The sequence below is a fragment of the Perognathus longimembris genome, chromosome 16 (genome assembly GCF_023159225.1).
Source record: "Perognathus longimembris pacificus isolate PPM17 chromosome 16, ASM2315922v1, whole genome shotgun sequence".
In the NCBI taxonomy this organism is placed as follows: domain Eukaryota; kingdom Metazoa; phylum Chordata; class Mammalia; order Rodentia; family Heteromyidae; genus Perognathus; species Perognathus longimembris.
This window is the reverse complement of record NC_063176.1, coordinates 48,122,111-48,149,132: the sequence shown is the minus strand read 5'-3', so window position 1 is coordinate 48,149,132 and position 27,022 is coordinate 48,122,111. Positions and strand designations below refer to the sequence as shown.

At 38.9% G+C, this 27,022-nt stretch overlaps 1 protein-coding gene and 1 long non-coding RNA gene across 4 annotated transcripts in view; both read right to left on the bottom strand.

Moving 5' to 3' along the window:
* The window catches only part of Kcnip4 (potassium voltage-gated channel interacting protein 4), an 857,080-nt gene that overhangs the window by 707,298 nt on the left and 122,760 nt on the right, over nt 1–27,022 (bottom strand). The gene's annotated exons all lie outside the window — the stretch shown is intronic.
* LOC125364863 lies at nt 20,396–21,288 on the bottom strand. The gene is made up of 2 exons (XR_007213579.1): nt 20,913–21,288; nt 20,396–20,800 (listed from the first exon to the last, which is right to left on the bottom strand). It is a non-coding gene; the product is annotated as an uncharacterized LOC125364863 (long non-coding RNA).

Genomic DNA, 27,022 nt, shown 5'->3' with positions numbered 1-27,022 from the left:
CTTTGGGAGGGCAAGAGGGGCCACAGAAATGGAGAGACAAAGGGTGAACAAATATAGCAGTAATACTCACTAGACACTAAATTGAAAATGAACTAACTATACAACTTGTAGGTGGGGAAAGGAGGGGAAAACTAGGAGAGAGTGAAGGAAGGGTGACATTGTTTAAAAAAATGTACTCTTCATTTGAATTAAGTAATTATAACTTCCCTGTATATCACTTTTACTAAAAAAATATTTTTAAAAGAAAGTACAGAAAAGAATATGATTTTTCATCAGACAGAACTTCTGTTGACTCACCAAAAAGATGCAATTGACTAACACTAATGTAAAAGGAGAAAATCAGAAATCACTCACAGGTTTTCTATAGAATTGAGAGCTATATGATACTCCAGCTTGCATGATTCAATCAGACTGAGGACCAAGAAGCCAAGATGCAGAAACAAAGAGTCACATAAACAAAAATATCCTCCATTCATGAAAGAAAATATCCCCCATGATTTAGGAGCCAACGGATTTCTTCACTATGATTAGAGTGGCAATGAGGATGCTCAGTGTTGCAGAAGCCCCTCTGTCCCTTCCCCCAGGTCTGATGCCAGGCTGAGGGTTGAGTCTACCACTAAGATTGATAATAGTTGGATTGTTAAATAAATGAAGCATGGATGTCTTTTGACTCAAAAACGTTTTGAAAATAAATGCTCTGAATTTACTAGGAACAAGTATTATGTAACCGATACATTTTATATAGGTTTTTCTTATCTAGCCTGTGCACCTGTAAGGTAGGACAAGTAGTTTAAACCACATCACTGTTTGAGAAGGCTAATAGCCTATGGCCCTTTCAAAGTGGACCCTTGTGAAATGCTTGATGTTGCATTGGAGGAAAAACTGTAGATTGTATTGTCCAGACTGAGAAGACAGGCAGATTGCTAATGGTAGTACTCTACTTTCCCATAGGGCTGCCCCATTAAGCTCTGGCCCCCAAATTAAAACCCCATTAGGCAAGATAAAAGCCCTCTGGTTAAGTGGATTCATATCAGTATCTGGTTAAATAAGAGGAAAGCTATTGATGCTACATAAGACGGAAACGTAAAGTACCAGCCTCTTTTAGAATGTAAATCACACACACACACACACACACACACACACACACACACACACACACCACAACACAATCCTGCCAGTCACTTTGGAGAATGAACATACTACATTCATTTTCCTCACATCACCACTGCATAGTTGAACTTCTAGGATTTGCAAGAATAAAGATGATTCTAACTACAGGATCCTCTACAGAGGCAAGCAGGCAAAAAGAATTTTTGTTAGAGAGCTCAAAAGGAAGCTCTTAGCTTAATCCAGAATGTACAATATAATAAATAGCAAACATCTGACTTCTCCAACCAAAGATGTGAAGGAAATAGAGGAGAAAATAAATTCAACAAAACTCATTAAACACAAAAGCCAAATGTTAGAAAGGACGTTAGATCATGATACAAAGTTTGTATGTTTCACACAATTTCATTAAAAAAAATTCTTGAGACAATTGAGAAAAAGAGAGTATGGATATATGGACTGAGTAGAAGATTCTACTAAATAATTGATGATTCTTAAATGTAGAGTGTGATAATTGCATTGTATTTATGCACCCAACATGCTCCTATAAATTGTTGATACATATGTAATAATTTGCAAAAGGAAAGTAGTATGTTAACTTCATTTCAGTGTATTCTCTCCTCAAATGAAACCTAAAAGAATATTGAAAAATTACTGATAGTTGCCAATTCAAAGGACAAATGATCTTCATTATGCTATTTATTTTTTTGTTTGTGTTTGCATAATTTTTGTTGTTGTTGTTGTTGTTTGTTTGTTTGTTTGTTTTGGCCAGTCCTGGGCCTTGGACTCAGGGCCTGAGCACTGTCCCTGGCTTCCTTTTGCTCAAGGCTAGCACTCTGCCACTTGAGCCACAGCGCCACTTCTGGCTGTTTTCTATATATGTGGTACTATGTTGGGGTCAGCTGCACCTTTAAGGGGCCACAGCTGACCTCAGCCTGTCCCTCCCCTTCCTGTCTTTAACCAGAAGAGAAGAAAGTCTGACATCACTTAAGGGACAGCTCCTTGGGACCAATCAGGGGCCCCTCTTGTGCCCGCCTTTGGAGTATATCTGGGGGGTTCCTCATTTGAATATACAGAAGCCCTAATGGCTTTCTCCAGGGGCCCACTCGTCCGTGTCATTCTTGGCGGCTTTGGGGCACCCTGCGACCACACGCCACCGAGGCTACCCGTGGCCATCGCTCCCTCGTGAGCGATCATGGACCACCCGGGAAGGGGCGGACAAGCCCCTCCCCCCCCCCCAAGCGAGGGGAAGTCGAGAGAGAGAGACGAGGCTACCTGTGGCCATCGCTCCCACGTGAGAGCGATAAAGGGCCACCCGGGAAGGGGCAGACAAGCCCCTTCCCCCCCCAAGCGAGGGGAAGTCGAGAGAGCCCACAGTACTAGGGAATTGAACCCAGGGCTTCATGTATATGAGGCAAGCACTCTTGCCACTAGGCCATATTCCCATCCCCTGTGTTTGCATAATTTTTAAAAAATATTTAAAGATGAACATTGTTGTGCTGGTGGCTTTAGTGTGTTCTTGTTTGTGGTCTTTTGGGTAGATGCCCAAAAGTGGGGCTACTGGGTCATAGGGGAGCTCAATGTTTAGCCTTCTGAGGAATCTCCATACCACCAGAGTGGCTGAATCAGTTTACATTCCCACCAACAATGAAGTAAGGTTCCCTTTCGGCCACATCCCCTCCAATATTTGTTATTGTTAGTTTTCTTGATATAGGGCATTCTTACTGGGGTGAGATGGAATCTCAATGGTGTTTTGATTTGCATTTCAAAATTTTATGGCCAGTAATGTAGAGCACTTTTTCATGTCTCTTGGCCATTCTCATTTCCTCATCAGAGAAGTCTCTTTTTAAGTCTTCAGCCTACTTGTTGAGGGGGCTATTGGTTCTTTGCGGTTTTGTTTTGGAGGAATGTAATTGTTTTAGTCCAATCCAGATGCCCCTCAGTAGATGAATGGATCAGGAAAATGTGGTACATATACACAATGGAATTTTATGCCTCTATCAGAAAGAATGACATTGCCCCATTTGAAAGGAAATAAAAGGACTTGGAAAAAATTATACTAAGTGAAGTGAGCCAGACCCAAAGAAACATGGACTCTATGGTCTCCCTTATTGGGAATAATTAGCACAGGTTTAGTCAAGTCACAGCAGAGGATCACAAGAGCCCAATAGCTATACCCTTATGAACACCGAAGGTGATGCTAAGTGAAATGAACTCCATGTTATAGAAACGATTGTTATATCACTGTTGTAACTACTTTCAATGTGCTATGTGTAACTGTAGCTTCTATTATTGATAATCTTGTATCCCCTTCCTGTGGTGTACCTGCACTATCTCTGTATCTTATCTGAGTACATTGGAAATCGTGTATACTGGTATTAGAACTAGGAAACTGAAAGGGAATACCAAAATCAAGAGACACAGGGTAAAAAAGACAAATGACTACAAAAGCAATACTTGCAAAACTGTTTTATGTAAATGAACTGAACAACTCATGGGGGGGTAAAGGGAAAGGGAGAAGAGGGAGGGGAAATGAGGGAGGAGGTAACAAACAATACAAGAAATGTATCCAATGCCTAAAGTATGAAACTGTAACCTCTCTGCACATCAGTTTGACAATAAAAATTTTAAATAAAGAAAGTAAATAGTTAAATGAAAGCCTTTTGAAAAAAATATTTAAAGAAAAGTGAAAGCACTGATTCTTTTCATCTCAGATAAAGATACTTCTGCCTTCCAGGTAATGTGTCCAAGTTTTATAAATGTAACTGAAATGCTCCGATCTATTTAAATCCATATGAAATCACAACTGGAGTTGAACATATGGGTAGAAAAAGCCATGTGAATCCGTGAGGATACAAAGGCTTAAAAAGATCACTATTAACAAATCATCTGAAGGAACACTCAGTAATTACATAGGTACACAGCCAATACATTATATGAAGGAAGTGAGGCAATGTTTAGGTAAGAATATGGCATAATTATTAATAAACCAAAACCCTTTCTAATTGTCCTGTGAGTGGCTTTATCTCCTTCCATTTTCAAGACCGAGATTTAAAAAAAAATTGTAGAGCTGTTTTGCTAGATGATTATTAGTTTCTCCCTTGTCTGAAATTCCAAAACGATTTGTACTTTTCTGATTTTTGCCCTACTTGGTGAGTGAAAAGATAGTAATGAGTGTGAGCCTTACAGTGTAGCAAAATTACACAAGTAGGTAACATCAGTGGGAGGCATCATGTGGGTAATTAAGAAGAAACAAAGGAAAGACCAGAAGACAGGAAGAAGTTCAACTGTTTCCTGGGGAAAGAGAAATCAGTAACTAATGAATGTGGGGGCTTCTTCTATTTACAGGATTTCGTTTGAATAATTCCAAACCATTTAGAAAAACATGCTAAGTTTCTTTTGGAGCCTTTGGCCATGAGGTGTTTTAGCTAGACAAAACTGACACACTCTCTTGGTGCAAGCAATTTGTCAAATATGCCAAGTTGAAAAGGGTTGAGATATTTTATCTCTTGCTGAGCAAAGAAACTTTTCCTTGCGTTCTCACATGCATTGCTATTTTTATTGGACTCTCAGTTAAAATATCCTTGCTGAGGAGCATATTGAATGCTTTATTGACCATAAAATGTGCTGTTGCAAATAGAGTCCCCCCCCCCCGTCCTGTTTCATTTTTTTTCAAGCATTTTGCCTTTCTGGAGGCATTTGGAAACACATTCCTGTTTATCAGCTTTTCAAGGATGTTTCCAAATTAGCAAAACTGAATTGGAAATGGAATTATATATGTGGCATCTTTGAGTGCTTCTGAAATCTGCAATTACACCAGCCAATGGGCTTTCTCTCTCTTTCTTGCACTGTGGCTCTGAAAACATTATCTACAAGGACTTTCTACACCAGCTGAGACCCAAGAAATTAATTGTCTACTTGGTTAATCGGAATAAATCCACTAAGAGACAGCTTTATAAATCATTTAGCATTGTGAGACAAGAGTCAGGGCATATTGAGAACTGGCATCGGTGACCTATTGTAGAAACAGTCACCTCAATTTTGTGTCAACAAATAAAAGAACTGAGGCCTAGGGGCAGACACCATGTTTAGACCACAGGAACCTGCAAATCTGGCTGAAGGGGAGACTGGAACTGGAAACTGAGTATGCACAATGACCCATGTCTTCCAAGTCTAGTCGCTGGACCTGCACATGCACCAAAACTTAACTCTTGAATGAATGGATAAACTAATGACTCTTTCTGGTCTCTAAAGAATATGCCTTGGTTAGTTCCACTAAGCTAATATATATACATACATACATACATACACATGCATGTGTGTGTGTGTATTTAGAATTAAACATTTGAGTCACAACAGGCAACAGGACTTGTGGTTCATGCTTCGACATACCTCGTCATGTCCTTCTATTTATCCCCAAGCAGGAAAGTAGGGAGTCCTGGAGTGTGTCTTTCCATATCAACGTACAATCAGTGCTATGTTCTACAGCTACTTTCAAAAAACTACGTGTGTGTGAGAGAGAGACAGACAGAAAAAGACAAAGTACGTGTGTGTGTGCAAGTGCACACACGTGCATGCATGCACCCACACTTATCCTGGGGCTTGAAGTCAGGACCTGAGTGTAGTCCCTGAGGTTCTTGTGCTCACGGCTACCAGTCTACCCCTTGACCCACAGCCCCATTTCCAGCTTTGTAGTCCATTGGAGATAAGAGTCACATGGAATTTTCCTGCCCAGACTGGCTTCCAACGGCAGCCCTCAGATCTCAGCCTCTGGGGTAGCTAGGATTATAGGTATTACTCACTGGCACCCAGGAAAGGAAACTTTTTAGTGATGTGCCTTGCCTTTCACCAAATTACATAAGTCAACTCTATGCCCCAAAGATCTGATGCGATTCTGATGATGCAAGGCAGGTGACTTCAATACAGCGTCAGGGGTGCATGCTGAAGATCTCTTAACTAACCTTGCTGCCCCCCTACCCCATCCCACCACAGCCAACAGGAAATAGGCAGAGACTCTAAAAGCTGTACCTTAGCTACCTGATCTTGTGGATGCTGATAATGCAACAATGAACAAGCAATACCTCTCCTCCAAGGAACTGATCTTCTAGAGATTTAAATAGAGCATATGGTAGGGGCTCAATGTCTTCCCACAGCAGGCAGCTTACCAAGCATTCCACATGTGGTTGTGTGGTTTTCTGTTGTATTTTTCTTAATTCTCTCAATGGCAGTTTCCAGATCTTTAATTGGTTTTCATCTTAAAAGGGAAACATGTCTAGTTATGTTATAAAAAGAAATCGCTCAAACATACCATCAGGACTCCTCTGCCTCTTAGGTCTCTTCATTGCTCTAACCTTGGTTTATCTTTCTATAGAATCTTTTCCATTACATGACACAAACTCATTAATTCATTAGCTTATTATCCATATGTGTTTGCTAGAAAATAGACTGGGAGAAAGCAATTTAGTTAATTTCCCACTGAGTATCTGGCACCTTCTAAGGGCTGGATACATTAATTAACAAATAAATTATATAATGCATAAATAATCACAAACAGTAAGCATGAATATTCTAACTTCACAGGGCAGAAATGGAAGAAATTTTGCCCAACTTCACCCCAGTCCTAAGCAAGGGAGTCCCAGTTCAAGAAGCAACAAAGCTCTGGTCGTTCAAAACAGAAAATCCTTCTCCTTGATCGTCGCTCTGAAGTATTTCACTTGGCATAAATGAAATTAATATAGCTGAAACTTCCCAAAGTCCTCAATTTCCTAGAATGTGATGAAAATACTTGGGGAAAGAAGTAACTATACAATATAAAGGAAAATATAATGACTAAACTTAACATTTAATCCTAGCTGCATACCAGTAGCTCAGGACTGTAATCCGAGCTACTAAGGAGACAGATTTGAGGATTGTGGTTTGATGGCAGCCTAGACAGGAAAGACCAGGATATTTTCATTTTGAATGAACCACCAAGAAAGCCAGAAGTGGAGCTGTGGCTCAAGTGGTAGAATGCTAGTTTTGAGTGAAAGAAAGTAAGTGACATTATCCATACCCTGAGTTAAAGTCCCAATACTAGCACGCGTGTGCACGCACACACACACACACACAGATAGGTTGCTAATATAGCTATCATTTTTTCTTTTCAGCCTCAGTTCTTGTATACATCACATGAAAACAATGCACGTGTAACATTTCCTGCACAATCTTTTGTCCAATGAGCAATTCATCTATCCACATGACTTTAATAAGTTTTAAGGAGCTGAATTCCAGTTCCTCATCTACAAACTCACTACAGACACACAACAGAGAAGGACTCAAAGAACATACAGTCTTTCCCTAGAGTAATCGAAACCCAAGGACAAGTGACAGGTGTCAATAAGAAGATAAAGCTTCTCTACCTGGGAAAGGATCAGACAATTTCTCAGGCTGAGGAAAGGCATCCATACCCAAATATCCACTTTGACAGAACTAATAAACTCAACTATCTATGTTTGAGTAGGAGAAGCTACCTTGTCTAATACCTTGTTGAACAAATAATAGAATTAATCAAAGATCTTGAAAATTATTGGTAATATCCAGTATAGTCACTAAAACAATATCATTGGAATTTAGATTAGTATTACTTTGGGGAAAATATTGCTGATGTTCACAATGACTGCGTTTCTGAGAAGTGGTGATCTTTCATTCTGAAACAAGTGAATAGAAGCAATAAATTGCATGTTCCTTTAGATTTTATTAGAAAATATAAATGGCCCTATCACCTCTGAAACAACCTAGGCAATATAACAGAGCTTTGATTTTATGAGCCTGTCTCACATGTTTATAACTAGAATATTTGTTAGAAAACTAAAAAAAACCAAAACTTCTCTACCTTGAGAAAATAGAAAATTATGTTTTATAGGTAAAGTTATGGGTTTTTTCTTGTTACTCTATTTCTTTCCCAGTCCCAAAGGAGTGCAGAACCATTGTCTCCTTGCTCAGCCTGAAATGTTCAGGACATTTTTTTTCGTGTCTGCCAATGAATTAATTTGCTTACTATTCAATACTTCTAAAGAGACGGCATTTAAAATACTTGAATTGGCATTATTAGGAAAATTTTCAACTGTTTTGAAAGCATTTTCACTATCGTGGTCACCACCATATCACTTTCAGAACGGCACAGGTTTACTTTGATGGTTCTGAATTATTCTTTATCTGAGATGCAAATCAAAGAAAACTCTGGAATTTTTTTCATTGACCCTACGGGATAAAGAAAAGCAGTAGTAAACATCACTTTGAAAGAAACTAAAATCAGTTCAAGAAATCTCATTGTATAGAGGAGGTGTAACAAAGTTTAAAGTCAGATCTTCATGAAACTATACAGCTTTAATTTATTTCTCACATTTGCAACTTTTCTAAATGTACTCCACTCGGGAGAAAGGGAGGGAGGGAGAAGATATTGATTCAAAACAAATTTCTCTTTTTTTAATCTCTTAAATTGGAATTTAGAAATAACCTAAATGCCCATGTAGGGACAGAAGAGGAAATCATGATTATATCTTCAGCTCCTCAGTTATATGATGCATAGATGTGAAATTTTATAGCTTAATAATGACTCCATTAATAAACTAGAAATGATAAAGAATTTCAGTAAATATTCAATATCAGCAAAATGAAATAATCAAACACCCCCAAATCAGTGGAATTGTATATACTAACGGTGATCTTGCTGAGGAATAAAAGCCATTTGCAACAGCTAAAAAGAAATAAATACCTAGGAATGAATTTAATAAAGAAAATATAAGGGCAAAAATCCTGTAATCTATTGATAGAAGGATTAAGAGGACAGAGATAAAAATGGAAAACCCTCTTAATATTACCATTGGGAGAACTAATATTGTAAAACTGTATCGATTATGCAAAGTGATTTGCAGTTTCAGTGAAATCCCCATCGTAACACTAAGGACATTCCTCAGATAAAGGGGAACAAACAATCCAGCAATTCACCTAGAATCCCAACAAACAGAATAACCAAAGTATTCTTGAGCCCAAAGAACAAAACTGAAGGCATTGTGGTCTCTGATCATATAAGACATGCTTGCTTGTGCACCCTAGACAGCTGGGAACTGGTATGTAGAAAGGATACTTAGACCAATCGAACAGGACAGAAGTATCAGAAATAAGTCTACATGGCTATGTCCAGCTGAGTTTTGAGGAAGATGCCAAGTTAGAGAAAGGTCGGGCTGTTCAAAGAGGCTGCTGACAATGCTGTCTGTCCATATGTGTGGAAAGGAAACAATGCAGGCAAAAATTGATTTGATAGCCTGACACTGGCTGCTTCTGCCTGTAACCCTAGCTACTCAGAAGGCTAATATCTGAGGATCCAGGCTCAAAGCCAGCCTAGGTAGACAAATCTTACAAAAGCTTATGTCTAATTAATGAGCAAAAAGCTGGTACAGAGGGTCTGGCTCCAGAGGTACAGACCAACAGTGAGCAAAATTCTCAAATGGGAGCACAAAGCCTTAAGGTCAAGCATTATTATTAGCATGTGCGCACACGCATGCGCGCACACACACACACACACACCTCTACTTGAAATATATTCAAAATCTAAATTAGAAATATAAAATTATAAAACAACTAGAAGAAACTATAAGGTAAATACTTCAAGATATCAGTGAAAGTAAAGGCAGAGATAGGAGAATCATTATTCAAGACCAGCCTTATAAAAACTTTACCAATACACTATCTCAAAAAACAAGCATACCTGGCAGGTAATGTGCACTTGTAACCCAGATCTTTAGGAGGTGTAGCTAGGAAGATTGTGGTCCAAGGGTAGACCAAGCCAAATGTGTAAGACCTGACCTTATAAATAACTAAATCTGAAAAGGCTTGGGATATGGTTCAAGCAGTTGAGCTCTTGTCTAGTAAATCAAATCCAGGGGACTGAGTGGAAGTCCTACTATCATGGAAAAAAAGAAGGAAGAAAGGAAAGGAGGAAGGAAGGAAGGAAGGAAGGAAGGAAGGAAGGAAGGAAGGAAGGAAGGAAGGAAGGAAGGAAAGAAGGAAAGAAGGAAGGAAGGAAGGAAAGAAGGAAGGAAGGAAGGAAGGAAGGAAGGAAGGAAGGAAGGAAGGAAAGAAGGAAGGAAAGAAAGAAGGCAGTGCTAGTGGCTAACACCTATAATCTTAGCTACTTATGAGATAAAATCTGAGGACCACAGTTCAAAGACAGCCCAGGAAGGAACGTCCATAGGACCCTTATCCCCAATTAACTACCAGAATACCCAAAGTGCTGCTGTGGCTCTAAGTGGTAGAGTGCTAGCTTTGAGTGAGAAATCTCAACAGTGCCTTAGTCCTGAGTTCAAGGCCCATGAATAACAAAAAAGAAAGATAAGTTTCTGGGCTAGGAACGTGGCTTAGCAGTAGAGTGCTTGTCTAGCATGCACAAAGCCCTGGAGTCGATTCCTCAGCACTACATATACAGAAAAAGATGGAAGGGGCGCTGTGGCTCCAGAGGTAGAGTGCTAGCCTTGAGCAAAAAGAAGCCAGGAACAGTGCTCAGGCCCTGAGTCCAAACACTATGACTGGCAAAAACAAAACAAAACAACAACAACAACAACAATCCTACATGGAAACATTTCATAAATCTCTGATGGCTTCTCTTCTCCTTTTAAATAAAATAAACAACAAAGAAAAGTTTTCCATCCAGCAACAGGAATAATCACCAGAGTAGAAGGAGAAGCTACAAAAGGGGATAAAATACTTCATAACTATTCATCTGAAAAAAGGCAAATATTTCTAACACATAAGATACTAAAAAAAAAATCCAAATGATCTTACTAAACATAAGGAAGTAACCTGAATAGAAATTCCCCAAAAGAAGAAGCAGAAATGATCAGCAATCAAATGACAAAATTCTTAATAATATTACCCATTAGGGAAATAGAAAGCAAAATTCACACTGAGATTTCGTTTTACTCCATTTAAAAAGGGCTCTTATCAAAAGCAAACCCAAAATAACAAATGCTGGCATAATATGGAAGAAAGAAAACTCTGTTGGTAGGAATGTAAATCAGTATGGAGAAAAATATGTAAGTTTCTCAGAAAACTAAAATAGACCTCCCCTATGATTCACCTATCCCACTTCTGCATATGTATTCAAAGGAAATGAAAACAGCATTTCAAAGAAATACCTGCAGCACTATTCACAATAATTCAGCTACACAATCAACCAGGTGTTCACCAATAGCAGAATAGGTGAAGAAAATACGATCTATTGTCCGATGTAATAATATCATCTTGCCACAAGAAATGATACTATTCTGTCATTTCTAGAAACATGCATAGATCTGATGGAGATTAATTCGATTGGGTGAGATAAATCAAGTCCCAAAGATAAATACTTCCTGTTCTCTCATATATGCGAGGTAAAGCTAGATGTCCAAATATAGTAGTATTTATAGACTGGGAAAGGGAGGGGGAGGATAGATGTCAGGTAGGAAACCAGATACCAAAACACGTTTACATAAGAGAAGTAGGTGCCAGTAGGCCTGGCAAACTAGGCCAACTGACTGAAGTCCTCATGGCTTACCCTCTCTTTCTTTCTTTCTTTCCTTCCCTCCCTCCCTCCTTCCCTCCCTCCCTCCCTCCCTCCCTCCTTCCCTCCCTCCCTTCCTTCCTTCCTTCCTTCCTTCTTTCTTTTTTTCCTTCCTTCCTTTCTTTCTTTCGCTCTCTCTTTTTCTCTCTCTCTCTTTCTTGCTTTCTCTTTCTTTCTTTCTTTCTATCTTTCTTTCTTTCTTTCTTTCTTTCTTTCTTTCTTTCTTTCTTCTTTCTTTCTTTCTTTCTTTCTTTCTTTCTTTCTTCCTTTCTTTCCCTTTTGTACAAAGCAGAAGAGCAGCTCAAAGGCTCCAAACACAAAGAAAAGATAAGGAGAGTGACAAGCTAACTACCCTGGTTTGAGAAGGGCATATTGTACACATGTATTGGAATCCCGCCACATTACATTTCATAATATACAAACTTATTACATGTTAGAAAGAAAAAAAGAAAAAAAGACCAATGTGAAGAAAAATAGTAAGACAGAGTTGAAGTGTTCAACAAGTTCTAAATTAGAAGTAATCTTAAGAACTTGAGATACTGATACTAATCTTTTTTTTAATATCAAAGGTGGGTATCATCTTTTTTTATACTAAAGGTTACTTACATTATGGTTACCTATTTTTCTGGATTTTAATTTTTTTTTATTTTTATGTGTTAGTGTTATATAGGTGATGTATAGAAGTCTCACCCTTTCAAATGTCAGATAATGAGTACATTTCTGGTTCAACAATGTCATCCCTTCCTTCACTCTCTCTTAGTTTTTCTCTCCTGTCCCGGTTGGTCCAGTGTGCTTCTGCTCCCTTTGTAAGACTAAAAAAGTACAAATGTGTGCAAGGGTGAGGCAGGGAGGGAACGGCCCCCAGGGCTGGGAAGGACTTAGAAGGGAAGGAGCTGGGAAGTGCTCAGCCCTGTCCGCCCTGTTTAACCCCCAGTAGAAGTCTTTGTGTCTAGGACTAGACTTGGCACCCGGGGAGTGCGCCATCATCTGTACAATGCACAGACAGATGTATCCCTCAGTTTCATTTCCCCCGCCGCGGCACCCAGGAATTCATATCTCACAAGCAGCACAGGACGTTGGATGACAATTCCCAAATTGTGGTTGCATTCCCACCAATGAAATGAAAAGAACATTGCTCCAATTATCTGCCTATTTCTGAGATCATTTGAACAATGCTGGTGAAGTGCCTGTCACAATGAACAATGCCCGCGGCTGTGCATTCCCCCTAGCAATCACAGGAGTGCTCATTCCATCAACAGGCGGGAGATGGTGGATAGAAATAGACACCAAATGGACTGACAGTGGGAAGTGACAAACGTGGGGCTCTTCTCTCTTCTCCCAGCAAAAGTTTACTTATTCTTTTTGTCTTTTACTGAATGAAAAGAACAAGCTGACATTCAAAGCACTAACTAGTGGACTTTATTCTACTGGCAATAGAAAAACAACAGTTGCTTTATGGGCATGCAGCAATACAAAACAAAAAATGGATTTGGAAAAATTGTTAGTGTAAAGGTGATGCACGGGGGTGATAGTTACGTAAGTCAGGTAATAAGTACATTTCTTTTTTTTTTTTTTTTTTTTTTTTTTTTTTTTGGCCAGTCCTGGGCCTTGGACTCCGGGCCTGAGCACTGTCCCTGGCTTCTTCCCGCTCAAGGCTAGCACTCTGCCACTTGAGCCACAGCGCCGCTTCTGGCCGTTTTCTGTATATGTGGTGCTGGGGAATCGAACCTAGGGCCTCGTGTATCTGAGGCAGGCACTCTTGCCACTAGACTATATCTCCAGCCCCCAAGTACATTTCTTTTTGAACAGTGTCACCTCTTCCCTCTTTTTCTCCCAATTTCCCCCTCCCAACTCCATTTTATACCCCCCCCAGCTGTACAGTTCATTTTCCACATAGTGTCTAGGGAGTATCACTGCTGCATTTCTTCACCCTTCTTCCCACCATTTCAATGCTCCCCCGAAACCTCCCCCAAACAGATAAACTTACATTCAAGACAAAAGCTGCAGAAATTAAAAACAGGGACAATGGAGAAAACAAAAAGCAAAATAACAACAAAAAACCCTCTTGTTTCCATTTCTTGAAATTCATTTCGGTAAATAAATTTTTTATGTCAGATGAATGTAGATATTGGGCCTTTGTGATCCTTTCCTAAGAATACCTTCCTTTAGTCTCACTGTGTGAATATCTAGAATCCATTAAGCAAAGTAAGCCAGACCCAAAGAAACACAGATTGCATGGTTTCCTTCATTTGTATTAACTAGAATGTGCCTCTAAATCTAAAACTAAACAAACTGGATAGTATAATACAAAAACAAAAACAAAAAAACACTAAGACATGGACTTTATTAATCTTGTAAGAACCAGAATACCAGAATAGGAGTTGGCTCTTTTGGGTATACACTAGCTTAGGCCTGTCCCCAGACCCAAGTCATTATGGGCTAGTTATTTCTCTTCTTTGAATCTAAATTTTCTCAGAAAAAATTAAAAGTGAAAAGAAAATCAGAAAAGATAACTTTGCAAGTTCTCCTATGGATTATTTAAATGGCATATGGAAAGGGCTTCATCGGTAAGTAGATACTGAATTTTTCATTTTAGCATTGGTAAGTGCTTCCTTGTCTTCATTAAAAAGTGAAGAGAGTAAAAGAAAGCAAAGCAATGGCTGGCGTATCTGAACTTTTAAAAACTCTTGAGTTTATTTTCTGTATTGTTAGAAGAAAAAGACAGGGGGAAAAAAAAAAAGAAGAACCTGAGCCAACACACAAAATTTGGAAGCCGCCCATGAATCATAATAGTTTTGCTAGGAAATGGCTTGAGTGCCAGGAACTCCAGATCAGAAGAAAATTTATGCAATTAGATCATTTGCTTTAAATGTGATTATGCATTTTAGTAACAAATAGTATGATTCTGCAGGTAAAACCAGCATAACAGAAAGAAGGCAGTAAGGAGATTTTCAATGATTATAGAAGCTTCAAGCTTCATAGACTTGCAAACATGCCATTGAGTGTGTCTGTAGGTGTATATATATATATATAAAATATGTGTATATATTGTATAGAATATACACTATAGATAGGAGTTATAAGCAAGCATTTTCCATAATGGCTGGAGACAACAAGTAAATTCTTGACAATCACCCAGATGTGGATGAGAAATTCTAGGAATGTGACTATAACCCCAGTGAGGGAGAAGTTCAGAAGAGCAAATGCGAAGATGTGAAAGGTCATCAAGTGGAATGCCGGTTGAGGTGCCAAGCGCGCATCTCAGGAGAGAAAACAAGGAAGGAAAACTTCAACGAGAAAGTTCACAAATGAATTCATTTGCCATGGAGAGAGAGTGTAGAAGCCGTGCCTCAGGCTGGATCAGGATTGAGACATTCATTTTCGGTGAGTTATTCATATAAAAGTGCGTCCTATCCTTACCCACGGGTGCAGGTGATAAATTTGTCTGGTGAAGATCAGAACCCTGAAAACAAAAAAACACTAGCAGCTAGTATCTTTGTTCTTACTAGCTAAGAGTCTTACTTCACAAACCCAGAGGGACTGGGCCCTTTGAGAGTCTTAGAAGGTCTTCTTGCCTAAAAAGACTTGTGGAGGGGGCACGGGAGGGGGAGCAAGAGACTTAGGGACCTGCTGCATGGTTCTTTCTCTTGTTTGCACTAATTATTATTTTCTTTAGGACTGGGAAATGGCCTAACCTCCTCTATTCCCAGCAGCTGGAAAGGTAAACAGTCAGAGTCTAGAGAAAAACAATGTTTCCTGGTGATTCAATTCCTAACCCTCATGGTACCAAAATCTAATGGTTTCTTATTAAAGGATTGTTTGATTGCCCTTACTCTTGATGGAAATGGTTACACTGCTCTAGGGAAAGGCAATAAGAAATAGCTCTGTGCATGTTTGTATGAGCGGGACAGACAGACACAGAGAGATAGTGTTCGTGCATTTGCCTCTGCGATGTATGAAATATTCTCCCATTCCCCTGACTCTACAGCCATTGTCTATGCAGAAAGTGGACGATGAATGCTTTAGCTCTGGAATGCCAAAACAGGCAGGAATTGCTTCCTAAGAAGGGAACAGAGTCAGGAAGGTAAGCCAAACTTAGAGAAGACTGGAGGACAGAAGCACAGAATGTGGTTGACCCTGCAAGCCCCTCAGGTCCCAGAGACCTTTGTGTGAGTCTGCAGAGGGAGATGTGCATGTGGGAAAGGGGCCAGGGCCAGAATCTAAAGCACAGGCATGGGAGAAAGGCTGCAAGAGGCTGCTAGAGTAAAACTGAAAACAAGAGGTTGGCAGCACCGCCACCGTGTGGTGACTGCCCATCATGGCGGCAGTGGAGTAGAATGACCTGGTTTTCTGTCCACTTGAGCTTTCACTAGATCCTGGCTCTGTGAATGATGGCTCCTGACAGACAATTGGCGGGAGGAGGCCGAAGGTCAAGAAACCCCACTTAGCTCCCCTCTAAAGGTGTAGGTGCGGGTATGAACAGTACATTCCTTAATGTATTTCTTAAAAATGGGAGAGCTTGATCATTAGGTTCTACATGGTTTGTTATAAGCCATCAATGCCCCAAAGAAGAAAGCATGATATTTGATGTGCTACTCTCACTCTCAAGAAACTTTCTGTTACAACAGGTTTTGGTTTTGTTTAATTTGTTGCTTTTATTGTTTTGTCTTGTTTCACTAAGTAAGTCAAGATAGCCTAGAATTCCTGATTCTCCTTTCTGACTTCCCTAGCCCTGGGATTACAGACACTTCTCAACCAAAAAAAAAAAAAAAAAAAAAGAAAGAAAGAAAGAAAGAAAGAAAGAAAAGAAAAATAAACGGGACCCCACAGAGTTCAAAATAACTTGACAGGAGTTCCATATATATATGCTCATACACATACACATATATTCATATGTGTATATGTATGTATGTGTATATGTATGTGTGTCCAAAACATTTCTGCAAGGAAATTTGACTGTTGGTATCACAAGTGCATTCATATTCCAAGAGGAATGGCGATTTAAGTATGTGAATGATTATAAAACAGAACCTTGCCCTGAGGTTGAGCTTGTACACAGAAAAGCAGAGCAGGAAGCTGCTCTGCTTTAAAACACAGCTTGTTCACTACTGCCACCTGCTGGCAAGCTCCAGACTCAGCTTTAATGAATGAGAAACCAGGCTGTAATCCATCTTTTTTTTTCTTTATTGTCAAAGTGAAGTACAGAGAGGTTACAGTTACATATGTAAGGCCATGAGTACATTTCTTATCCAACTTCTTTTTCTTGGTTGATTTCATGGTCTATATATTTGAAATTTCTAAGACACTAATTCTCATGACTAAGTTTTCATGTAATCATAACAATATAGAAAATAGAAATATCTCTAGTATATGATAGCTTTCACAATCATTTTATCAATCATGTAAAATGTCATCAAAATGAACTCCAGGGGCTGGGAATATGGCCTAGTGGCAAAGTGCTCACCTTGTATACATGAAGCCCTGGGTTTGATTCCTCAGCACCACATATATAGAAAAAGCTGAAAGTGGCATTGCGGCTCAAGTGGTAGAGTGCTAGCCTTGAGCAAAAAGAAACCAGGGAAAGTTCAAGCCCTGAGTTCAAACCCCAGGACTTGCAAAAAAAACCCAAAACAAAACAAAATGAACTCCAGGAAGTGGAAACAAGAGTTTTATTCCTTGTTGCTGTTTCTGTTTTCTTTGCTCTTTGTCTTGTTTGTTCATTTATCTGCCTTTGAGAGGATAAGGAGAGAAACGGAGGGACATGGAGTAAATGTACTAGACCCTACATTGAAAATGAACTGTACAACTTGTGAGTGAGGACAGGAGGGAAAAAAACAGAGAGAGTGAGGGAAGGGGTGACACTGTACAAAAAGAAATGTACTCATTTTTGTACATGACTGTATCCCCTCTATACATCACCTGACTGTAACCCATCATAGTATTTTTTATAAAACAAAAACAATCCTTTTATCACAAGTCAGACCCAGTGGCACACAAACCTGTCATCCTAGCTACTTGGAAGGCAGAGAATGGGAGACTAATGGTCCAAAGATAATCCAGGAAAAAAAAATTGGCAGGTCTGCATCTCAATCTATACTTGGATACAGTGTCACATGCCTGTCATCTCAGCTACTAAAGGCAGTCAATAAGAAAATGGCTCCAGGCATGCATCTGAACAGCAATTGAGACCCTGTCTCACCACACCCAGCAAATGGACCATTAGGCCTAACAACATGGGATGCAGGAGCAAGAAGATCAAAGCCCAAGCTGGCCCAGAAACAAAGGGAGACCCTACCTCTACAGTAATCAATGCAAAAGCAGGCTGGAAATGTGGCTCAGCAGGGGAGCACCTGCCCAGGAGGCTCAGCCAGGGACCTTAGTTCAAACCCCAGCAGTCCCAGAAGAGAAAAGTAAATGCTACCTTGTCATTTAGTGTGTTTATCCTTAAAACGTATGCTCCAGACCCATAGGACTACATTTCCTTTTAGTGGCGACATTAACTTTAATAAGAATATAGCAATTTAGATTTTCACATTTGAGGGATATTTTAGTGCCCACGTTTCTGTTTGCTTTGGGTTTTATATTGCCTTGCTTCAGGATCAAGTCTGATTTTACTGTATGGAAGGTTACTAGAAATAAAAAAAAAATAAAAAAAAATTAACTGGTGCCCAGATCATGAGGTTTCACATTCCCAAGCTCTTCTTCAAGGTGTGACCAACCCGGTACCGGAGGCCGCTCCCCCACCCCTCCCCCTCCCGTCCCATACCTTCCATGTCCCAGCGCTCTCAGGAGGGCAGATGCAGCCAAGCCCCAGTTTCACTTTTCATTAATAGTGAACACTGATAGCCAATGTCTACCGACCCTTTCTACTCTGTCTTCCTCAAAAGTGCCACTGTCAGGTTTTTTAATGTTTGTGTGTCACGAAGGAAATGAAATTCATGAGTCCCAAATGTCTCCAAATTAATTCCATCTGTCATAAGTCATTTCATTTTGTATGTGGTTTGGTGTGTGCATGCATGCGTGTGTGTGTGTGTGTGTGTGTGTGTGAATACACTAGTTCTGGGGCTTTTGTTATGCCCTTGCTTTTCTTTTTTGCTCGTCATTGGCACTCTATCACTTGTGCCATTTTTCCTCTTCCTGCGGGATGTTTTTAGTTTTCAACGATCAGTTGCATCAGGGAAATATCTCTCCTTTACATCTTGTTGACAGTGCTTTTCTGCTAGTGATGACCCCTTGCTCTCTGAATTAGTCATTATTTTATATTTCCTTTCCCATAAAGCAGAATTTATCTAAGCAGTCTTCCCTTTTAGAAGTGCATGGAGTTGTTTGGCTGGAGAAGGAAGGCTGATTTATGAACAATGATGGGGTTGCTGTCATTGTGTTTTCTGTCACTGCAGGAGCTTATGACACTGAGAAGGTTGTACTAGTCTCTCTTGTTTCTGACCATGACTCTGCATCCTTCCCCAGCCTAACCAAACTCAAGCTTAGAAATCCTCTGCAATCCTTACCATACAATAACAGCCCACATGGCATGACCGATAAAAATTCTGTGTAAGACTGCCAAAAACAATTGCAAGTTTCATTACTGTGAGGTTCATGAAAGCAACCTGGTTAGGTAAAAGGCAGACCAGTCAGTGGCTAATCACTTCCTATGAGAAACTGTAGGTAAATAATCATCATACATAATGTGCATATGCAAAAATGGAACCAACTGGGTAACGTGGGTCGGGTTGGGGGTACATGGAAAGGGAGAATGACAGGAGTGACATAGATTTTGCAATGCCTTGTACTGGTATGTTCATATATCAAAACGCTGGACAACTACTTAAAGATAACCTTCAAAGTAAACATAATTAACAGAACATACTACATAGAACTTATAGCAGGTACTAAACAGCCTAAAATATCCATTATGATTTCTTAGGTGATTTAAGTACAAAACACATTGCCACATGCGATTATTGATACACTGACTCTCTGAATGGAACTATAAGCCTTAGAAACCAAATTTCCCAGGATTCTGTTGAACAGAATGAGCATTGCAAACAGCCAGGACTTGTGACCAGCCCTTCCTGGGATGAATGCTTAGCACTTCAATCGCCTTTTGCTTTTGCTTAAATTCCAGCTACCTGGTTTCCTGGGCTTTTGAAAGTTCGTGCTTCAAGTTCTATTTACAATTTTTTTGCCATAGAATTTTCTGCAATATCACATCAATAGAGGATTGCTATTTGCATTTTTGCTTTTCTATTACTATTTGTCAAATCAACTTTTTTTTTTGAAGAGACTTTATTTTAGGGTCCTTCATGTTACCTGGTCTTCTGTTACTGAACTTCTAAATATCCATCTATAAAATGTTGGTAATTTCAAAGCATGAAATTTCCTGTTTATACTTAATGAGCACAATCAAAGATATCTGTACAGGAATAACTATCACATGACTAGAAATATACATACATATTTACTCACCTACTTTTACACACACACACACACACACACTGTAGACCTCAAAATTATGCTCACAATATTTATTAGTAACTTGATTTACTTCTGAAATTATTGTCCTCTACAAATGGTGGCCTGTCATTGCATATGGACAATATATAGTGTGATGCTTCCATACATAAATTGTAAAATAGTTTTATCAAGGTGTTTAACCTACTCCTCACTTGACATGCACTTACCTTTTTCTTTTCTTTTCGTTTTTCGGTGAGAAGAATATTTAAGTTCCCGTTCCGTTTCAGTTTTCAAGTATATAATACTCTATTGTGGTTATAATCACCATACTGTTATTTTCAACTTTAGCCCTTTCTGTGTTATCCCAGAAAATTGTAGTTCGTTTGAAAATTTATTCTTTTTAAATTCAATGAATTTGTGTTCTGGTTTGCTGTGTTTTGGGACCCAAGATATACAATGTACTTTAGCCATATCATTGCAAGTTTATTGCATCCTTAATACTTCCATGAATAAGACTGTGAATGCAGAATGCATGCATATCTATAATTACCTTTCTGGAAGTAGCTATATTTTATTTTTCAGCATGGGGAAAGTATTACTGTAGAAAAAGATACATGAATAGAAAATAGGAAGAGGCAAGAATGAGTTGTATAATGATGTATTCTATAGTTTCTCTTCCTCCATGTCTATCTCTATTTCTCTTACACACATACACACACACACACATATCTTTTTTATGAATCAATACTATTAGTACAGCATCTTTCTATTATACAAAGGAGCTACAGAATTAGCTAAAGAGCACATAGTCAGTCAATGACTGAATTAGATTGTGAAGCTGAAAGCCAGACAACAGAGAAACAGGAAACCAGAGCAACGAAATTCAGTTGGCACTCTATTATATTATCATTGTTTTATTAGAGTATATTTTGGTAATATTAACTCCTCAATGAATATTCTTTGTACATTATACTTTCACATATTGGAAAACACTTATAAAGTTTGGTGACCTATTTCTCTATTATCTCCAAAAAGTTGCTATTTGTAGTATTTTGTATTACACCATGCAGAATCTCCTCTTTCAAGCAACAGAAAAAAATGTGTGTTTTCGATTTCGTTTCAAGAAAAATAAAATAGAAAAAATAGAAACGTATTTACCTATAAGAGGTTGCTACATGGCTTCTATTTCTTCCTGAAGTTCAGTTTTGGAGCAAGAATAACTTTCACTCACTAAAGCCAGAGCATAGTCCCCTGAGTTTGGAGGATTTTGTACCCCTTTAATTAAAGATGCATAACAATCAACCTCTATATAACTCCCCTGAATGAGAGTTTACAATCTAATAGATTTTATAGAAAAATTCTGCTGTGATTGGGAATTTAAAGTAAAATCTCAGCTTTCATGCATGGCTATATGAAGGAGAGAATATAAAATGCACACATTTATGATAGATCAACCTTCCGTCTTGGGAATGGTGACTCAAGAAAAAAAAACAACAACACTCTAATCATCAAGAAGTAAAGAAACAACGTGTTGTATGATAACCAAGAGGAATTTAATGTTTGTAAAGGACTCATGAAGGGAGCTGAGAGGCAGAATACATTTCTTTGCCTATAGATGATCAGTCATTTCCTGTGATGGTGTCTGTAATAAGAACATGATCAGATATGCGAGACTGTGTGTCTAGTCCATGTGAGATCCTAGGTAAGAAACACTTTAGTCCCAAGTCAGGTGTGTCACGCGAGATACCCGTCATCAGCCACTGGGCCTGACTCCAGGTTGGGCTAAGTTCACATCCAGTCACATGATGGCTGGGGTCACATTTCCCATTTTAAGTCGAATTTATTTAAAATATTACACTTTGGGGTGTGTGATGTCACTTCCACAAACTTCATGTGTTACGATAGTGCTGTTTATTGATGACAATCAAGCAATCAGTTATCAATGGCAGTTGATAATTGATATGGAGCTGGGTGGAGTCTGTAAAATGTAAATTTGTGGAAAGTTGCAGACTCACTTGAATCACCTCATATTATGTCAGAAGAAAAGTAGACTTTTGAAGAGGTAAATGAAACAAATTCAATGTCATAATGTTATGAGTGTGCCCCTTTGTAATTCCCAGGCCTGTGTTCTACAATTTTGACTTTGTTGCATTATAAATGTAGGTACATTCCATAAGCCATGACCCATGTTAAAGTCATTTATTTTGCTTCAGTTTTTTTGTCAGTAGTGGTGGTTGACTTCAAGCTGAGCTCTTCTGCTCAAGGCTAGCACTCTACTACTTTGGGCCATCGGGCCACTTCCAGTCTTCTGGTGGAAATGAGAGTCTAAAGACTTTCCCAGTTGGGCTGACTGAATTGCAATCCTCAGATCTCAGCCTCCTGAGTGGGTAGGATTACAGGTGTGAGCCATGGGTGCTCAAACTTTTATTTCATATAATACCATTTTGTGGAAAATAACACAGATAGTAATCCTAAGCCTTTCTTGAGCTTGTGATGATGTCTGTATTTGTTTTCACAAGCTCTTTTGCTATGTGATTAAGTTTGAGTTTTTTTTTCATGAGGACAATTTATATTGGCTTAATGGCCCCATCTAATCCAGGATGACCACATGTTAACTAATTACACCAACAATGACCTCAAATAAAGTTATATTCTGAGATACTCAGGATTAAGATGTCAACATATACTTTCAGGGAGTCACAATTCAACATAGAACGAAAAACATTTGCAGATCAAAACCTGAGAGTACTTGTCACTGGAAGACCTAGACTAAAATAGTACCTAAAGGAAGTTATCTTTAGAATAACAACAACAACAAAAATACCATCAAAGAAATATTATCAGGAAGGAATGAGTGAAAAATAAGAGTAAATGAAATGGATGTTTCTTCTCCTGGGAATTCTCTTTGAGTTATGGTTGAAGGAGGCATGAAGCACTGTCTAATATGGGTTTCAATGCTTACAGAATATTAAAGATATTTATTAGAGGGATGTAAATAGTGGAAAGTAGAGGGATTTATATGGAAGTAAGCATTCAATACTTCAATTTGCTAACAAATATTAGCAAAACATGAAAATCTAAACATAGTATTTTATTTGTAATAGCTAAAAACAGATGTCAAAAACAACCAAAATGCCTTCCCAGCCTCCAGTGGCTCACGACTGTAATCCTAGCTACTCAAGGACTGAGGTCTGAGGATCACAGTTCAAGGCAGCCCAGGAAAGAAAGTCTGTGAGACTTCTCATCTCCAATTAATCACAGAAAAAGCTGAAATAGTGTTGTGGCTCAAGTGGTAGAGTGCTAGCCTTCAGTAAAAGGAGGTCAGGGACAGTGCCCAGACCCGGAGTTCAAACCCCAGGAACAATATGTATGTAGGTACGTATGTATGTATGTATGTGTATGCATGTATATACATATATACATATGTGTGTGTATGTATATAGTCATGGAATTCAACTTAGGAATGAAAAGAACAGGCTGCTGATTCAAGCAACAGCTAGGATGGATCCTAAGAGCATTATAGGGAGGAAAAAAAATACATTCTTAAACATGTTTACAAATTTATGTAAAATTCTTGAACTTGCAAATCTATAGAGATGGGCCAGAGATAATGGCTGCCGGGGTTGTTGTAAGAGAAACAAATGGTCTTGATTAGACATGCTAAGGAGATTTATTTTTGAAATGGAGTAGTTAACTAGCTCGGTTGTTGTGGCTAAACAATTCTACCAATGGGATATGATGACACAGAAATATTTACACAAATTCAGTCTCTTTGTTTTGATAGTATTCTGTACTTCACAAGACTGGGAGGATACTCAGGTCCTCTCAATACTGTCTTTGTAATTTCCTAATGCTTTACAATCATCTCACAATCAATAGTCAAAAAAAGCAAACGAGAATAAAAATATTTTTAAAGGGTGAGAAAGACAATTTATTTCTGACGTATTTTGTAGGTTAATGAACCAAGTAAGCAGGCACTGGCGGCTCAACCCCATAATCCCGACTGCTCAGGAGGCTGAGAATTGGGTAATCCATGTCTGAAGCTAAGCACAGACAGGAAAACACATGAGATTCCATCTTCAATTAGTTAGCAAATATCTGATCTGGATATGCGGCTCAACTGGCAGAGAATTGTGAGAAACCCCCATGTTTAGGCCAATAACAGCAACAAAAGTAAGGCGAGATAAACAGATTAAAAGTTAGACATATATGACCAAACACAAGAATGCAGTCAAGTGAAACCCCAGGAAAAAAATTCAATATGGCCAATATACACAGGAGGCTTCAGGATCGATATCTGCAAGAAGATGCAATTGAAGAAAAAGAAAAAAAACAACATGAAGCACCTCGTCACACTAAAAGAATTGTTAGAAAACTAAGAAAGAGTTTAGGGATGAAATAGTTATGAATACATATAAAATGAATGCACATCAACTAGGAAAAGGCATCGGCAGGAAGTGGAAGATAGGAAAGGAAGAAACATAGACATAATAACAAAAGCTTCAAATATTAGTTTTACAGCCATCACAGTAAACCTGGGAGACCTATGTACCCCCAAATAATGACAGAACCATTTCAGAAAGATGAGAATAATGCAAATGTGCACAGGGGAGTAGTACTTGGAGAATTGAATCCCATCTTCCATTATAGTATGTCAGCCTCTGCTATTGAAGACATTAAGATTAAGAAGGAGGAACTCAACTAGATTATATGACCAAAAGTAAAAAGAAAAAGAAAGAGCATTACAGATAGAGAATGGAAAGAGGGGCTTTTGTTTTCCATACAAAGCTATGTGGAAATACTTGTTTCATCCTACAACTATACAAACACAAGCACACTTAGACTCCAGCAAGTGACTATGGATCTCAAACTCAATTAATTCTAATGTCCACATTGAAACCAGTGCATGTGAAAGCTACCTTATTAGTTAGTTCTTAGGCAGATGAAAAAAAGTTCAGGCATTACTCAATCCAAGTTGCCATCCGCTGCTACCATGGAGACGTTCATGAAAACCTGACCCTTTTCCTTCCCTTTCCTCTTGTTCCTCCCCCTCCACTCTCCTTACGTTTACAAGAAGATACAATATTCCATCTTCATAGCACCATCATCCAATAACTCATTATAAAGTTTAATAAATACCTGTGGAATACCTGGACAGATGAGAGGTAATAAAGACAGAGAGAGTCTCACCTACAGATACTGGAAGCCCAAGAAAAATCCTTATTTCTTTTAAGTTTTAGGAATCTCATGAGTGGTGAGGTATATGCCGCAGGGTCACTTACACCCAAAGGCCTGTGCATCTGACTTGAAAATGAGAAACTCTGGTCCTGTATTTCAGCCACAAACCAACCACATACCACACATAGCAAGAGACATGATCAAACAACAGACATTTGGGGAAATGTCCTAGATTTCCATGTGTAGTGCACTTCTCCATTTGCCCAGGGAAATTACATCATTCAGGCCCCAAAGCAGAAGAGATCTTAGGTGTGAAAATCTAGAGATAATTTTAATGTATCATTGTTCGTTCGTTCTTTCCTTCCTTCCTTCCTTCCTTCCTTCCTTCCTTCCTTCCTTCCTTCCTTCTTCCTTCCTTCCTTCCTTTCTTCTTTCTCTCTTTGAACAAGTGTTGGGGCCCGAACTCAGGGCTTAGGCCCTGTCCCTGAACTCATTTTTGCTCAAGGCTAGTGGTTTTACCACTTGAGTTAAAGCTCCACTTCTGCCCTTTCAGTGGTTAATTGAAAATAAGTGTGTCATTAGTATTCTTGCCCAGGTTGGCTTCAAACCATGATCCACAGATCTCAGCCTCCTGATTAGTGAAGGTTGCAGGCTCTTTCTTTCTTTCTAACTTCACAAATGAACTGCCACCCTCACTACCGAGTTCAGAGCAGGGCACACATGCGGCTATCAGGGCCATCACAACTGTGCCCAGAGGATTCAATCTCTGCAAACAGTGTCACCAAGCAGCCACACACATGGTCTGCTGGGAAAAGGAAAAGAAAGAAGTGTAAAAAGTGGTAACTTCCTCTATAGAAATGTTTACAGATCTGATTGTTTTAAAAGCTTAAAAGATAAGTGTCTACCTTCATTTTTAAAGTATCTCACCAATTCATAGTAACACTTTTCCATTAATTTAGAGAAGGCTAACTTAGTTGTATAATTTTTTACCCACATGAAAGTATAAAACGTGGCCAGGGATGCTGTTTTATGCATTTGTTTATTTATATACTTGTTTGTCTTTTCTCCAGTAACAGATGATAAGAAAATTAATCTGTTTGTTCTCTAATATTTGTTCTTATGCACATTGCATCAGTTTGTACATTGCACAGGATTAAGTAATTACACTAATAAATGGTGATATTTTTTCACAGTGTTTCCTTTACAAACTTACAAAGCATTTGCAAGCAAGCGTCTTATTTTTGTCTTTTTTCAGAAAGCTTTTCAAAAGAAGAGACTGTGCAAGACAAGTCATGTGCAGATGGAGAAATCTAAACCTGTCTTGGTCAAGTAGGTTGTTTGGTGGCTCTGCTGAGCTGCCATGCAGGTCTCTGACTTGGTCATTGACCAAGAGATGCCAAGACAGGCCAGGCTCCAGTCTCACCTCTACTATCTGGTAGTCGAAATCCTCCTCTCAAGTACTGAAAGTTTTTGTGCTCTGTTTTCTTCATCTGCAACAATAGAATACTAAGTGTTTCTTTCCATACACATTAGATGAGCCATAACGATGACTAGGTGTGACATACAGTACATTCTTGTGATAACTGAGGGCCAGTGATCTTTTCACTGCATCACGATATCTGAGAAGCAAGGCAATCTACTTCAGAAATAATTTGTTGGTGCAAGCAATAACAATAAGGAGCCAAGCCCAGGAGGCTCGTATCTGAA